The sequence below is a fragment of the Anser brachyrhynchus genome (assembly GCF_964034855.1).
Source record: "Anser brachyrhynchus genome assembly, chromosome: 21".
NCBI classification, from domain to species: Eukaryota; Metazoa; Chordata; class Aves; order Anseriformes; family Anatidae; genus Anser; species Anser brachyrhynchus.
The window spans coordinates 2820413-2834690 of NC_137714.1; the positions used below are offsets into that span (position 1 = coordinate 2820413).

At 49.4% G+C, this 14278-nt stretch overlaps 1 long non-coding RNA gene across 1 annotated transcript; it reads left to right on the plus strand.

Moving 5' to 3' along the window:
• Positions 1-5014: 5014 nt before the first annotated feature.
• On the plus strand, positions 5015-13847 carry LOC308181269. Its single transcript, XR_013941385.1, has 3 exons — positions 5015-6252; positions 12488-12670; positions 13244-13847. It is a non-coding gene; the product is annotated as an uncharacterized lncRNA (long non-coding RNA).
• The last annotated feature ends 431 nt before the right edge of the window (positions 13848-14278 follow it).

The window sequence follows — 14278 nt, forward strand, 5'->3', positions numbered from 1 at the left end:
AGCCTTAGGACAGGTGCAGCCTTAGGTTGGCTCCAGTCCTCTGCTTCCATCCCCGGAGACCTTGCTTTTCTCCAGAGCTGAAGTTATCTCGGAACAGGACTTTTAGTGCTGCTCCCAGTACACCCCACGAAAACGCTCAAGCTGATTTCCACACCTACGCACCAAGCTCCTGCCTGCATCCCTCGTTCCTCCCTGCCTTTCCCAGGGCAGAGACCCTCCTGCAATGGATGGGGACGCATCCTCTGCAATAGCAACAGCTCCCCCCCAAGACAGGGAGGAGAGCCAGCTCCAGCTGGGTGGAGTAGCTGGAAATAGACTTTTGCGAACCATTTTTAGCAGTTCATTTAGGATTGTGTTTTGCCAGCAAAACCTCCACATGCTGTTTATCTCTCTTAGCGCAAGGCTGTTATTATTGCAAAATGAAGCAGCGTGTACGCAGCTCCTCGGCAGCACAGAGCTGCTCATGCAGCAGGAGGGATTCAGGCGAGCACAGAGAGTGGCTTCAAAGTGCCATTATTAATTCACGCTCACATTCATTGTAATAACACCTTGAATCACAGCAAATTCATCTGGTGTTAACCACTTGGTGCAAGCAAGGGTCTTTCCAGGGGAAGAAGCTTGTACAAAGGAGCACGCTGGCTGTGCAAGTGCAGCTTCAGGCCTGCTCATCGATGCAATCAATGCTCATCAAAGCACTGGCTGTGCTGGGCTCAGGGGCCTGACCCTGGTGGTGCTGGTGGCTTTGCTTGTTATCAGCAGCCTTCACATCTCACAAGGTTTCATGGAATCACAGAACGGTTTGGGTTGGAAGGGAGCTTAAACACCATCTAGTTCCACGCCCCTGCTATGGGGCCAGACCAGGTTGCTCCAAGCCCCATCCAACCTGGCCTTGAACACTTCCAGCGATGGGACACTCACAGCTTCTCTGGGCAACTTCTCTCTCTTCTTTCTTTCCTGAGAGTGGGCAGGGTGCTTTGAAGCACGGAGGTGGTCGCTGTGACCCAGTAGCCAGGGATGGCTCAGATGTGGAACTTCACTGCGAGGCGAGTGCCGCACCTGGACGTCCTCCAGTCTTTGAGCTTTGCCCAGCTCTCTGTTCAGGGACTGCACCAGAGGCACAGCTTCCCTTTTTTTTTTTTGCAAAGAGGGGGTAACTTAACACAGTGTGTACTTCACCCCGGCACTAACCCTGCGAAGGTGCCGTAAAAAGATTTACACCAGGGGAAAATGTCCCTGTGACAGTGGGTAAGTTTGGCACAGGTATTTTTGCAATCAGCTCACTGTTTTTTGCTTCTCTGCCAACAGGGCTATGGCTAAGGAGAGCAAGTTTTGATGACCGCTTACAAGTTGCAATGGCAAATGGCCAAAATGCAATGGCCAAAATGCAATGGCAGGCCTGCCTGCAGGGCATGGCAGCTCTGGGAGCTCTTCTTGCCTGCTGCTGGGGCAGGGTAGTGGAAAGCAGCAGCAGGGTTTCATGCCACACTTCCAGGCCAGCAGCTTCTGGAAGGACATTTCGTGCCCAAAATGCCTTCTGTCAAAATGCCTTATCCCAGGCAGGCTGCAGCAGAGCTGAGTGCGAGGAGATGCTCTGGACTCAGCACAGCCAGGCGGGGACAGCAAATCCTTCTGAAAGCGCTGGCTGATCAGAATATTTGCATTGTTTTTCTGGCCTTTTCTGATGTACTAATGAAGTGCTTTGAGGCATAGCGTGAGTGAATGTGCTTCCTCAGCACGGTTACTCTGGGCAATGTCTGTTAGAGGAAGCCTGCTCTGCATGCTTGGTTATTAAGATACATTATTTACAGGGAGACAGAGAGAAAGCAAGACGTGCAATCAGTAATGACAGTGTAATGCTGCATCCTGGCTAAGGTGGGCTCATTTCAGAGACATACATTTTAACAAGGCCAGTTGCAAGGTCACACATCAAAGGCTGAGGCAGGAAGGTCACAGTTATCAGATGGGGTGTGTATCCTGGGAAGCAGTGCCCTTGGAAGAAGACTGGAGGTCGTAGCAGGCAGTGGCACCATCAGGGCAGTGCTGTGGCTATGGGGGCAAGCACAGAGCTGGTGTGAGCAAGGTAGAGGGGTGCTGAGGCGTGGAGGGGAGCAGCAGAGGGACAGGACCTCCCTGCCTGTCTGTCCAAGCCCTTGCAAAGATGTGATGTGGCCACTGGCTCTCTCAGAATTGAGGAGAGGGTGTGGGAGAGCAAAACAGAGCCTGTGTCTGGGTTCTGGAAGCAAAGAAGATGCTCATTTATCAAAGCTTGTAGCAAAAGGCAGACAGGAAGAGGCACAATGACTTGGAACTAAACTGTGCCCAGGAAAACAAAGCATATGATGCAAATATAGATATACTTATCTCTAGATATATTTAATATATTTAATGTATTCATATATTTAATATATTTAATCTAAATCCCTGTTACTGTTTCAGAGGATGAATGAAGCTAGATAGGGCTGTCACCAAGAATCACAGCTAGCACAGCCTGTCAGAGGTGGCACCTTTCCCCTTGCTCTCCAAAGGCGCTCAGCACTCCCTGCAGGATGTGTGCACAAGCTTTGTGCTCAGAGAAACCACGATGAACCTTGAAGACCTCTTTGTACTAATCCTTCAGGAAAATGGAATTTGAAGGCAAATAAGATGCCTGGATGGCAAGGCTTGCTACAGGGAAGTGCCTTCTTAATCCTTTGTCTTCCAAGCGCACATAGAGGCCATGTGCCATGCAGAGTGGAAGGAAAATTGTGTATGGCCATTGGAGCATGGAGGCAGCACTGGGCATGAGGTTGGCCACCTCAGGGGAGATATAGGTGATGCTGATCAAGGACCGTGAAGCTCTGGCTTGACTTGAGCATTGACTAGACGTGCCTGGAGTTGTAACTACTGATTCATATAGAGGTGCTTCACTGTGGTAGAGTCCCTCTGACAGCAAGGGGGTTCTACCTCCCTTCCCTTGTGTGGCATCCACATGAAGGTCACACCTCTCCCACATCTCGGTTTCTCTCTGGACAAACTCTGCAGAGGTCTAGATCTCACTGTACAGGGATGTGGCAGAGTTCCTCTGCTGCACAAGTGCTGGCTTTCAAGGCAAGCTAATTCTGGAGTCACTAATGTAATGATGATTAATGACATATACACCACCCTTTCCTTCCTCCTTTCATCGACTGGGAAAAAAGCCCGGAGCAGAGCCGGAGATTAATTAATTCTCTCAAGTGGAGGGGAAAGTAATCAGACTGAAATCAGATTGAATTTAGGATTCTCGGGCGAGCAGAAGGATGTGCCAAGTGACATGTAAATGAAAGCTGACCCAGCGCTTGTTGGGTCAGGAGGGACACAACTGCTGAGCAGATTCCCCAGGAAGGGCCAAGAAAAGTGTTAGAAAAATGGGCAGGCAGTGCTGCAAGGGCCCTGGCACCACGGTGCTGAGCCTGGGGCATCCAGCCAAGGCCCTGAACCAGAGCAGGGTGAGGCTGTCAGTTCTGCTAGCTTGGCCAAGTCTGGCCACCTGTATCAGGCTCCTGCAGCAGCCAGACACGAGCTCTACCAGGATGCTCAGGGCTTAGCCTCTGCTCTGCCTCTGCCTTGACTCCAAAGTCGTGTTCCTTTTCACTGTAAGCTGATTGCAGCATCGCCAAAACTGGCTACGAGCTGCTGTAGAAAGTTGTATACTCCAAATCTCTCTAACTGTAGATTGTTTTCTTTGTGCTTTTCATATTTGCTTCACCTGTGAATCCCTCTGTAGGGCTAATCAAGCCTGTGAGGGTTAATCTGCCGTGTATTAAAACCTCATATCCTCCAAGAACATCTATTTCACCTTGAGAAAATGTCTCCTCCCCTATTTTCCTGCAAATCAGTTCACTAGCGGAGTAGAAATGAGTCTTACAGCTCATCCAGGCTTGGGGCTCCAGCAATCTCCCATGTATTTAAACATGACTAATTAGCTTGTGCCTACCATATCAGGGATTTAAAATCTATATATCCTAGTCAAATACTGGTCAGGCCCCCCAGATGCTTAGTTTTTAAGAGCATGCACACACAGCCATCAGCAAGTTAGATATTGCAGAGTGCCTTTCCCTTTGCAATCCAGTACAATGTTGACTCATATTAAGAATCCAAAATCTGTAATCTCTGTGAAATAGCCAGTGGTACTGCTGAGTGAGGGGATACAATGCGCACAAAAAAAAAAACTTTTGACGTACTGCTTCAAAAAAGACTCCTAAAGAAATGGAACCATCTTAAATAAATGTTAATAAACAGCCATTTTGCATCACAAATAGAGTTGGGGTGCATTCTGGGATGGGAGCATTCAACGTGTCCATAAAGGACCCAAGAAAGTTTTCTGGTGTTTTGGCCAACGCTGTATGAGTCAGGTCAGGCCAAGCTGAGCTGGCAGCACACCCTTCAGAGCCAGAGGCTGTCCCTAGACTGGTCTACATTAGCAAGAACATCAAGGAAAGTTATCATTCCCTCTACTCTGCATTCAGGTAGCCGCAGTGGAGCACTGTGCGCAGTTTTGGCCACCGTACTGCATGGCAGATGACAAGTCCAACGGAGGCCACCAAAACGGTCAAAGGCTGGAGCAGGGGACATAAAAAAGACACCAAGGGAACTACTGTTCCACCTCAGGAAGGGAGAGATGGGGGAGATACTGCATCTTTTGATCCCTTAAGTGCGGATTTTTAAAGGAATTAGAGAGAGAAGTGTGGAGTGAGAGGACGGGGGATACAAAGGTAGCACTCGGTTCAGTGGGACATAGTCAAAAACTTCCCTGTGAGAACGGTGTGTCCTCAGGACAAGTGCTCAGGGAGTTTGTAGGATCTCCACCCTTGGAAGTTTTCAAAACTCAACTGGACAAGGCACTCAGCAATGTGATCTGACTCTGTCACTGTTTGGGAGGCAATAACACCACCTTTACAGCCCCAGTTTGCTGCTCGTAGGATACAGGTGAGGTCTTGGGGCCCCTGTAAAGGCTCTTGGGCAGCTCCAGCTCTGTACTCAGCAGGAACAAGTGCAGTATTGGGAAGTGTTGCAAAGAGAGGCAAGAGCAAACCAGCAGCATAATTACTGCTTCTGCACGATCAGCAGAGACTTGTTTGCACAGTCATTGGAATATAATGTCCTGGAGACAAAGGTGTGGGAGTTCACTGGGACAGCAGGTATGTGGGAGCACTCTGACCAGGCGTGAAGGTGGCATGGCCTTTTGTAGGCTGGTACAGTTAAAACCAAGTCTGAGGCAGACCCGTTATGCCACATTGCTGGGCCAACCACCCTCAGAAACTTATGCAGTAGTTAACAAATCATTTTCTCCCCTATGTTTCATGGAAAGAGCTGAGAGAGCTCATCTTCTGAGCCAGATCCTGCTCTGCAGCTCACAGGCTGGCTCTGGGGGAGGCGGTCGGGATGCTCACCGTGCCGTGCCACGGGGGCAGAAAGTGACAGAGCAATTGCCACAGCATCCCTGACCTGACCTGGCAGAGGCCGGTGGCTGTGGCAGACACAAAGCTCGTGCTAGGGTGAGTCTTTGGGGCAGCCGTGATGGTCCAGAACCTCTTCAAGGGACGTGGACTGGTCTCTTCTGCATTTTCTAGGCTGTACTGCCAGGACATGAAGGGGAATGTGCAGGGGGAAGTGCAGGATGAAGCTGGGCTGGTGGAGAGAAGGAAAGGAAGGCTGTCTTTGGTCCTTGCGGGGCACCCAAGCCTCTTGTCAAGGGAAGGGGCTCCCCAGGGACAGCAGACCTGTGCCCCTGGAGCAGAAGCACCAGCCCTCCTGGCTGCCTGCTCTGTTTGATCAGAGGCAACACATATCTCAGCAAGGAGAGCTGGGGGGATGTGTCCCTGAGACTGCCTGAAATCCACATCTGCAAGCTCATCTAAACCCAGCTGCGACGCTCTCTGAGCTGGGCCAGTTCCTCCTCTATGACTCTGTGCTGCTCCCTCTCTTCACGGCCGCTGTTTTCTGCATCTCCAGCACACTGCAGCGTGCCGATGCCGTGGGCAGGCAGGGCTGCCTTCCACCGAAGGCTCAGGACAGGAATAGCAATGAGTTGTTCCTGGCCCCCGCAGAGCTGCTTCTGCCTGTAGGAGCCGTCAGCGCGGCGGGGCGCAGCGGGGCTGGCAGCAGAGCGCTGCATCAGCCTCCAGGCTCCCATCGGGAGGGAGCACTGCCCGTCCAAGCAGTCCAGATGCTCTCCTCTGAGGGCTCGGTCCCCTGGGGCTTGGCGCGGGAGCCCTGGCCCCACTCATGAAGAGGGTAAGTTTATCATTTATTATTGATTGTCAAGCGTGGGGAGCGCCTTGCGTGGCGCGGAGGGCACAGGGAGGCACACGGCCTCTCCCAGTGCTTCTGCAGCAGTGCTGCTTTGTGATAAAAGTTTAATAAATTGAAAGACACAGTTTCCATTCCATTGGTAATTAACTTCTGCTGCTGTGTTCCCTCCTAATTGTCTCTATTACTCCAGATAAAACTGAGATCAATAGAAACCAAAGTCTGGAGACTGGGAAAGTTGCAATTAATTAATTATCTGTGTGCATCCTCCATCTGCTGGTAATCAGAAAAGACTGGCTGGTCCTCACAAAAGTCTTGGACCCCTCCACGGTTGCTGGCATCCCACGGGGATTTTGCAGTGGGCTGAGCAGTGCATCTTGGAGCACAGAATGCAAAGGGACAGCCCACGCTGTACCACTGCACCTTTTCCAGGTGCTTTGCCTCTCCAGGATGGTGCATGATGGACTCCTTCTCCCAGGGTGGAGGCTGCACGTCTATTCCTCAGGTTCTGCAGGTTTTTTTTTTGCTGGGACAGAAGCAGTAGGAAACACCTGGGAGACAACATTGGCATGTGGCCAGTCATGGACAGGTGGTGGGTCTCCATGGCTGTCCACACATCTATTGGTCATGCTACCTTACTGTTATACACTCCTGGAAAACTGCAGTATTTCCCTCTGTCATGCACTGGCAGATGCTGTCATGTTCGCAGGATCCAAGTGAATCTGAGCATCTTTCTCCATGCTTCAAACTGTCCCTGGTTCAGGTTGTAGGGGCAAGCTCTGCGAGAGAGGTGATGTATGGTTCCTTACCCCAATATCCCACCTGTGCCCTCCTCTCAGAACTGCTGTCTGTAGTTTTGGATAGGATTTTTTAGGATGTGGGTGCTGCTGAATTAAGAATTTGAAAAGAAGTGCTGAATTGCAACGCATCCCCCCGCGCTTCTACCAGGTACCATGAGCCTGGCTCAGCCCCCTCTTAGGATTTCCATATCCTTTGCAGGATGTAGTTGGCACAAGGCTGCTTTAGATCAGCTTCTCTAAAACCCTACGGGACCCTTCCCAGCACAGTAACCCCTCGTCCATGGGTGAGAAGAAAGGTTCAGGTTCACCCAGGCCTTCAGCAATCTCCATGGGCACAATCTGTGGCCTTGACACGTGCTTGGTGCAGAATATAGACAGACAAAAAGTCCCTCTGCAATCTCTCTCTTTCTTCACCAGAGACCACAGCAAATACAGTCTGTATTTATAAATTATATGTAAAATTATATATATAGTTAAATATATGTAAAAATTACATATACGTAAAAATTATATACATGTATAACTGCACAGCCCAGGCTAGAGGCTGATCATAATGCCTTTAAGGAGGAGCTCAACTCTTCACTCAGTTCTTTGCTACTGATGTACAAAGCATTCAAGTCACCCTTTGCCCTCAGAGATTCCTCCATCGGAAACTAAGCTGTCAGCAGAAAGCAACAAACCCAGGCCAAGGGGTCCAAGAGGGACTGGACAACCAGAGTCAAACTCAGCTCCCTGCAGGCACGATAACAGTGTCTTTGCTCTGAAGCACATTCACTGCACATTCCCAAGGCTTACAGCATGTGAAGGCAAAGACAGGATGCTATTGCAATTCTGTGCAGGTATCAAGGAAGAGAACTGAGAGCAGGCAGTATCTCTGGAGAAAACTCCTGCTAATCCTAGGAGAAAGAGGATAAAACCTACAGTACAGAGAGAAAAAAGTCAGCCTCTCTGCCTCTCAGGTTGGGGAAGCTTCCTTCCTGACCTCGGTTATGCTGATAGACAAGTAAGGCCTGGCTGGCCTTATCCTGTAGGTTATTCCAGCTGTTTCAGTGCTTCTGCAGAGAAGAGAATCAAAAGATGGAGTTATGGGAAAAAGTATTAAGGAGAAAAATCCTTTCTGGCTCTGCAGGTGGTCAGCAGGACTGAGGCAAGGACAACCACCCTGACAAAGAGATGCGAGCAGACAGTGATGGACCTCTCTGGGGGGATGCTGTTATTCTGGCCGCATGAGTACTTGCATTTCTAACACCCGGCTCACTTCTGCCTTGACCCTTCGTTATGGTATTAATCTCAAGCCCCTTTGTCCCCTTCCCCCTGCTTGGGAAACCATTCCTCTTTGTGCGTTTATGAATCTCTTAATTTTCCGTGTCAACGTGGTCACAGGCAGTTTATGCAGATTTTATATGATAAAAGAATCGTCACTGAAATCAGATAATTCCTTTCTCTTCTCATTATTTATCACCCAAAGCATATTTAAAAGATTGTGATCTCCTTTCTCAGCCCTGCTTGTGTCAGGCCAAGCTCTCTGTGCAAAGCAATGCCTCCACTCCCCAAATCCTCCCAGCGTTTGTCGCAACTGTCATTCCTTTCTGGCTGTGCTTAGCTGAGCTGTACACAATAATGTAAGTAAGATCTTAACACCGCCTCGTACGTCCCTGTCTCTGCTGCAAACGCTTCGTCTGGTGCATTGTATGCCCGCATTAGCCACAGACTATTGGGAATCAAATTAGATTACAGGAAAAAAGAGATATCAACTACCCTTGATCTCTGAGGTTTGAGACCAATTGTTTGTGACTAAGATCTTCACTAGGCCCAATTTGAGAGGCACATATAATTTGCCTGGAGTGAAACAAATTAATGGAAAAGCCTCTCAAATGAGGTAAATCCATTTGGGGGTCTTGGTCACACTTGTTAGTCCATAACTGCTTCTGCTATCTTCTAATGTGATAAACTATACTTTTAGGGCAAACTAAAAGACTAAACTATTTTGCAAACAATAAAATAAAATAAAATAAGTAGTGTTTAAAAATTTGTGAAACCTCCGCATTACTATCAGCTGTATATTGAGCCGGAGAAATAGTAGAAATGCTCTTTTAAGCACTGTACAACAGAATTGTTAGGTTTTAAAATGGTTAAATTTATGGTTAAATTGTAAAGTGAACGTATCTTAGAAACAAAAAGAAACTACTGTCTAAATGAGGAAAACAGAAAAGTGCACAGACCCTGGCAAATTAAGTGCAAAACAATAATGAATCAGATTAAGTACTTTTGAAGAACAAATTGCTAGCAGCTTAAAATTTAGGAATGCCATTTTTCCTACACTTTATGAGCCCATATCATCAGGAGGCTGGTGGGGATGAGAGATGACTGCATAAAAGGAGGACAGGAGAAACAGACAGATTTACAGAAAAACAAAATTAAATTTCGCAGTGGCATTCTGCACACCTCCCATCAAGGAATGTCCCACACCATAAGGGCTTCTTTCAGGGTATAAATCTGAGAAATTGTCTCAAAAAAAGGTGTCAGAGGAGTGTTTTTTGAACAAAGTGAGCACCTGCACAGTTACGAATGGCCAGGACCATGTGGGACTCACACAAGACTTCTAGAAGAAATCAAATCAGAAACAATCTCCAACATTTTGCTTAAACTGGTGTGGAAGGTGACAGATGTGACAGCAATCCATAGAAAAAGCTCTGTGGCCATCTGGAAAGCACACGGCCATCAGGTCTGAATGCCACATCAAGCAATTGGTGCAAACTAGAGTGACGAACAGACTTAATAGACACCTGGATAAAAATAATTTATTAAGAAAGTGTCCTAAGACATTATGTAAAGAGTATTCAGGTCTCTCAGATCTTGGAGAAATCTTTGATTCTTTGAACAAGTCAAAAAGGACATGCAGAAGGATATGGTCGACGTCATGTACTTGGACCTCAAAAGGCTGTGCTTAAGGTCCCTCAGCAAATGTGCTAAGATATCATGGCATGGAAGTGGAGTCCTTTTGCAGACTGATAACCAGTGGAAAGGAGAGGAAAAATGGCTTTTAATAGATGTACAGATGGAAGAGCTGGAGCCCCAGAGGTTTTACATCGAGGCCTAGACTTTTTGACATGTTTGCAACATCCAGAAGAGATGGCGAAAGCTGGGGCAGCGATGCAAATCTGCTCAAAATATTCGGACCTGACTGATGGAAAATGAAAACTGATCCGCACACAGTAATGGACTCCGAATTAGCAATTAGTGCACAGAAAGGACTTTGCAGACACGTGCAGCTCCCTGAAAGTACCGCGAAGTAACTCCCAGCAGCAGGCTCTGGGCTATACGCACTGCACAGAGGCAGGCAGGCTCCGTGCTGGCCCTGGGCTCGCTCTGCACTCCTGCTTGTGCAAGACAGGCTGGGCAAGTGGCTGCGGCCTCTCAGATCCCCCCTTCCTCCCCGCTGAAGTGGGAAAAGGACCCCCCTGAAGTGGGAAAAGGACCAGGATAAACACAGGCCACAGGCAGGTTTCTGTCCAGGCCAAACCCGAAGTGAGTCTGCTTGAAAACTGTTTCCCTGGAGAGCGTGTTTGCTGCCTGCAGCATCACAAAAACTAGAGAGGGGTTTGGAGTTTAGCTGCAAACCAGGAGAGAAGGCCTTATTTCCTCTGCGTTTGATTTGGCAGAGCTTTTCTTACTGCAGCCTGCCTCCTCGCCTCTCTGGGTGCCTTTAGGGCTTCATTAGCACGAACCTGGGCGGCAGCAGCTTTAGCTGGGAAAGAGAAACCCCCCATTTTAGACACAGTTGCCAGGGTTATTATCTTTCCTAATTTGAAAGCTTGTGTCTCTTGTTCTCTTTTGTCAGCTGTGCCTCCTCACTGCTCGTAGTCTCTCCCCCAGATATGACACGGGTTATACAGATGCTGTTGTGGCTGCCTGGACTGCGTCATTGCCAGACATTGAGTTCCCCCTTGTTCTTTGTTTCCACTTCCCCTATGCATGTTCCTCTCCTCCTGTCTCACACCTGGATCACAACCCCCTAATTACTCCCACTGCCTCTGAGCTCTCTGTAAAAAACCCTCCCTATGTCTTCCCTTTCTTCCTAATACCTTCTCCTTCTCTTCTCATATCCTTCCTTCCCACTCTCCCTGACGATTATTCCCTTTTGACCCTGGAGGCTGTGAAGGCTTTGCATGGCCTTGACCCCTCCATCCTTCCCAGCTGGGTGTGCACATCCCTCTGGGCCCCTCCTCCCTCCCTGCTATCTGTAATGTACGGGTGGCTCATCAAAGAAGTAGAGCTGCAGCCCCGTCCAGAAATACCGTGTAAAGTATAAAGTGGATTTTGGAAACAACAAAGCCCTTTGTTTTGTTTCAGTGCCATAAACTTTACTTTCCCTTCCCCACTGCCCAGGCAGCACGCCCCACGGTGCTCGTGGCATTCGTGTGCGGAGTCCTGCACCCCGGCCACCGACCTGCACGGGGATGCCTCGCCAAGGGGTGCCACCTAGGCCATGGGGCTTAGTGCCAACTCAGAATAATCTCATTTTCACAGCCGAAAAACCTCCGTAAGTCATCAGATTTTGTAGGAAACGCTAATAAAGCCACAAGCTCTGCAAGGAAAAGGATTGTACTGACAGTCAGCCCCATCCGCTCTCCTCCCAGACTGAACTCTCCCAGTGCCTCGCAGGCACAGCTGCGTCTCCCCTGGCCAAAACGTTTTCAGCCCAGGAGAAGCTGGGGACACATTGGTGGGCAGCGGGCACCCGGTCCCGGGACAGCCACTTCTGCTGTGCCACCGACGTGCCACCAATTTTTTCCAGTGCCGGGCAGCCTGGAGAGCTTCAGGTGCACCCAGCCCAGCCCGCCTGTGCTGGCAGGGAGATGAAAACTCGGCAGCAAAACCAAGGTTGTTTGTTCACAAATACCCTAACAGTCTCGTATCTCGCAAAGGAGCTGAGCAGGGGGTGGGTGGGGGGAGTACTTGAAAAGCAAATGAACTTATGTTTTATGCTTTTTAAGATGTCTAACAGAGTACAAAAGTTCATCTTTAATAGGAGGGCAACACAGAGTGCTTAGAGCTGCAGTTTGACACAGATACAGAGCTAAAATGCCTTTGAAGTACCTTCTGATTCCTCATTCTGCCTGAAGTAACTTTAGATTTATGCAGCAGATGGGAAATAGTCCCTCGTTACGTGGCTCTCTACTCCAGCACTGACTCCAAGATAAGGCAGCCTTATTGCATCCGCACGCCTTAGAAGAGCTCTTAGACAGTGCTTTAGTCTTCAGGGGCCTGAGTCTGTAGTTTGCATATTTTTTTTCTGTTTTTCTCTAAAATTACTCTTGATAAGTCTAACATGTTTTGAGCATCTTCAAAGGAGAACGTGGAGGAGAAAAGTTTGTCGGTGCAGCAGAGGTGATTCATTTTAATTCATTTGAAAACAGCTCTGTGTGTTCGGGGAAAGAGCTCGTGGAGAAGCGACAGGGAATGGCCTCGCCGTGACCCCAGCCTCAAACACGCCAGCTTTGAAGAAGTCTCTAAAAAAGCTTTTGTGCCAGTCCCGTGACTGCAAACCCCAGCGCAGCCTGTGTTCCCGGAGCTTCAACTCCCTGCCTGCTCCGTGCAAGGTGAGGCGAAGCCCCTTGCTCACCCCTGCACATTGCATGTGCTTCTCTCTACTGCAATGAACCCTGCCCCTGCAATGATCCCTGCCCCGTCTGAACCCTGCCCCTGAAATATTTTCCTGTGCCAAAGCTCTCCCTCAAGGAGGGCTGCTTCATCCGGCACAGCCAGAGCCAAGCTGACCAGTGCCAAGGGCTGGCGCATCTCCTTGCCCCCAGCTAAGCACAGGCCAGCCCCAGGGTGCCCCCGTAGGGTGCCTGCTGCTCCCAGGGACATTTCGGAGCGCTCCTGAGCTCTCCGGAGCTCGGATCGGATTGTGGCAGATGGATGCTGGATGGGACAAAACAAGGCTGCTGTGCCAATTGTCACCAGGAAGCCTTGTATATTATATTGCAAATTAACCGAAATAATGGAGGTTGTGCAAACACAATTTATCCTAGCAGGATTCACAGCTGTGACTAAGTTCACTTCGTTTTTAGCTTTGAAGTTTTCCCCACTGACCAAATGCAGAGGGTTGTGTTGTTTATCCTGTGCGGAAAGGCATCTTTTTACAGACACCTTGGTGCTTCCTTTTTCAGGTTGCTTGCAGGATTGTCCAGAACGTGCCATGATAGCATCACCCTCCGAGACCCCATGCGATGGCTTCTGAAGCCTCCTAGCCCATCGCCCCTGTGGGCACCAGTGCAGACGCAGTCTCCTCTCCTGGCCCACCCTGCGAAACTCCAGCACGTATGACATGGCATCGTGCTCAGCTGCCTTGCCTGCTCGTTGCTGCCTTATTCCTGCCTTTGTGTCTAATGCTGGAGAGCTGCCGAAGCCAGGTACCCTGTAGGTGTCCCTGAAATGGCTTGTGTGAGGGGGGAGAGCATGGGGGGGCTCACATAATTGAAACAATCCTTCTCTCAATCACCGTTCTGCAATGTTTATGCCTCACGCTTTGCCTCTGATGTTGAGAGCAAGCTGATAGCCACGGTATTAATAAGTTGTTTGTACAATAATTGCTGCTTAAGATAAATGATTCATAAAGTCCTACCATAGTCTTGGAAATGGTGTAAACAGGGGGAGCAGCTGGAGGACAGCAGTGGGATGCTAATGAGAGACCACCACGGGGAAGTAAATGTATGAAGACTGGGGAGAAGGGGGACTAATCCAGCCCCAAGTGCTAGAGAGCATCCCACTTCCAGTGCTCACCTGCAGCACAGAAGCAGAGCCCGAGCTGTCCAGCCCAGTGGGTCGTTAGACCTGAAGTAAGACGTTTGCAAGAGTCACTAGAAACTAGAAAAAGGCTGGGGATGAGGTGAGCAGCAGGTGTGTGCTGTGCTGGCTCCGTTCTTCCACCCATCTCCAGACCCTCTCCAGTGACAGCTCTGCCAGGTGCTGCGAGCAGGACCCGTAATGGTGGAGCTGCCAGTCTAGGAGGTTAAATTGGAGCTGTTGTGAGCTGTTGTGTCACTGGGAAGTGACAACATGCAGTTTAGAGCTGGCTGACTGGCACCAAGCAGGAGCCAGAGGGACCTCTGGAAGTCTTTAGTCCAATCCCGTGCTCCACGGAGAGGAACTGCAAGGTCAGACCGGGTTGTTCAGGGCTGGCAGGAGCTTTTAGCTGAGGCACA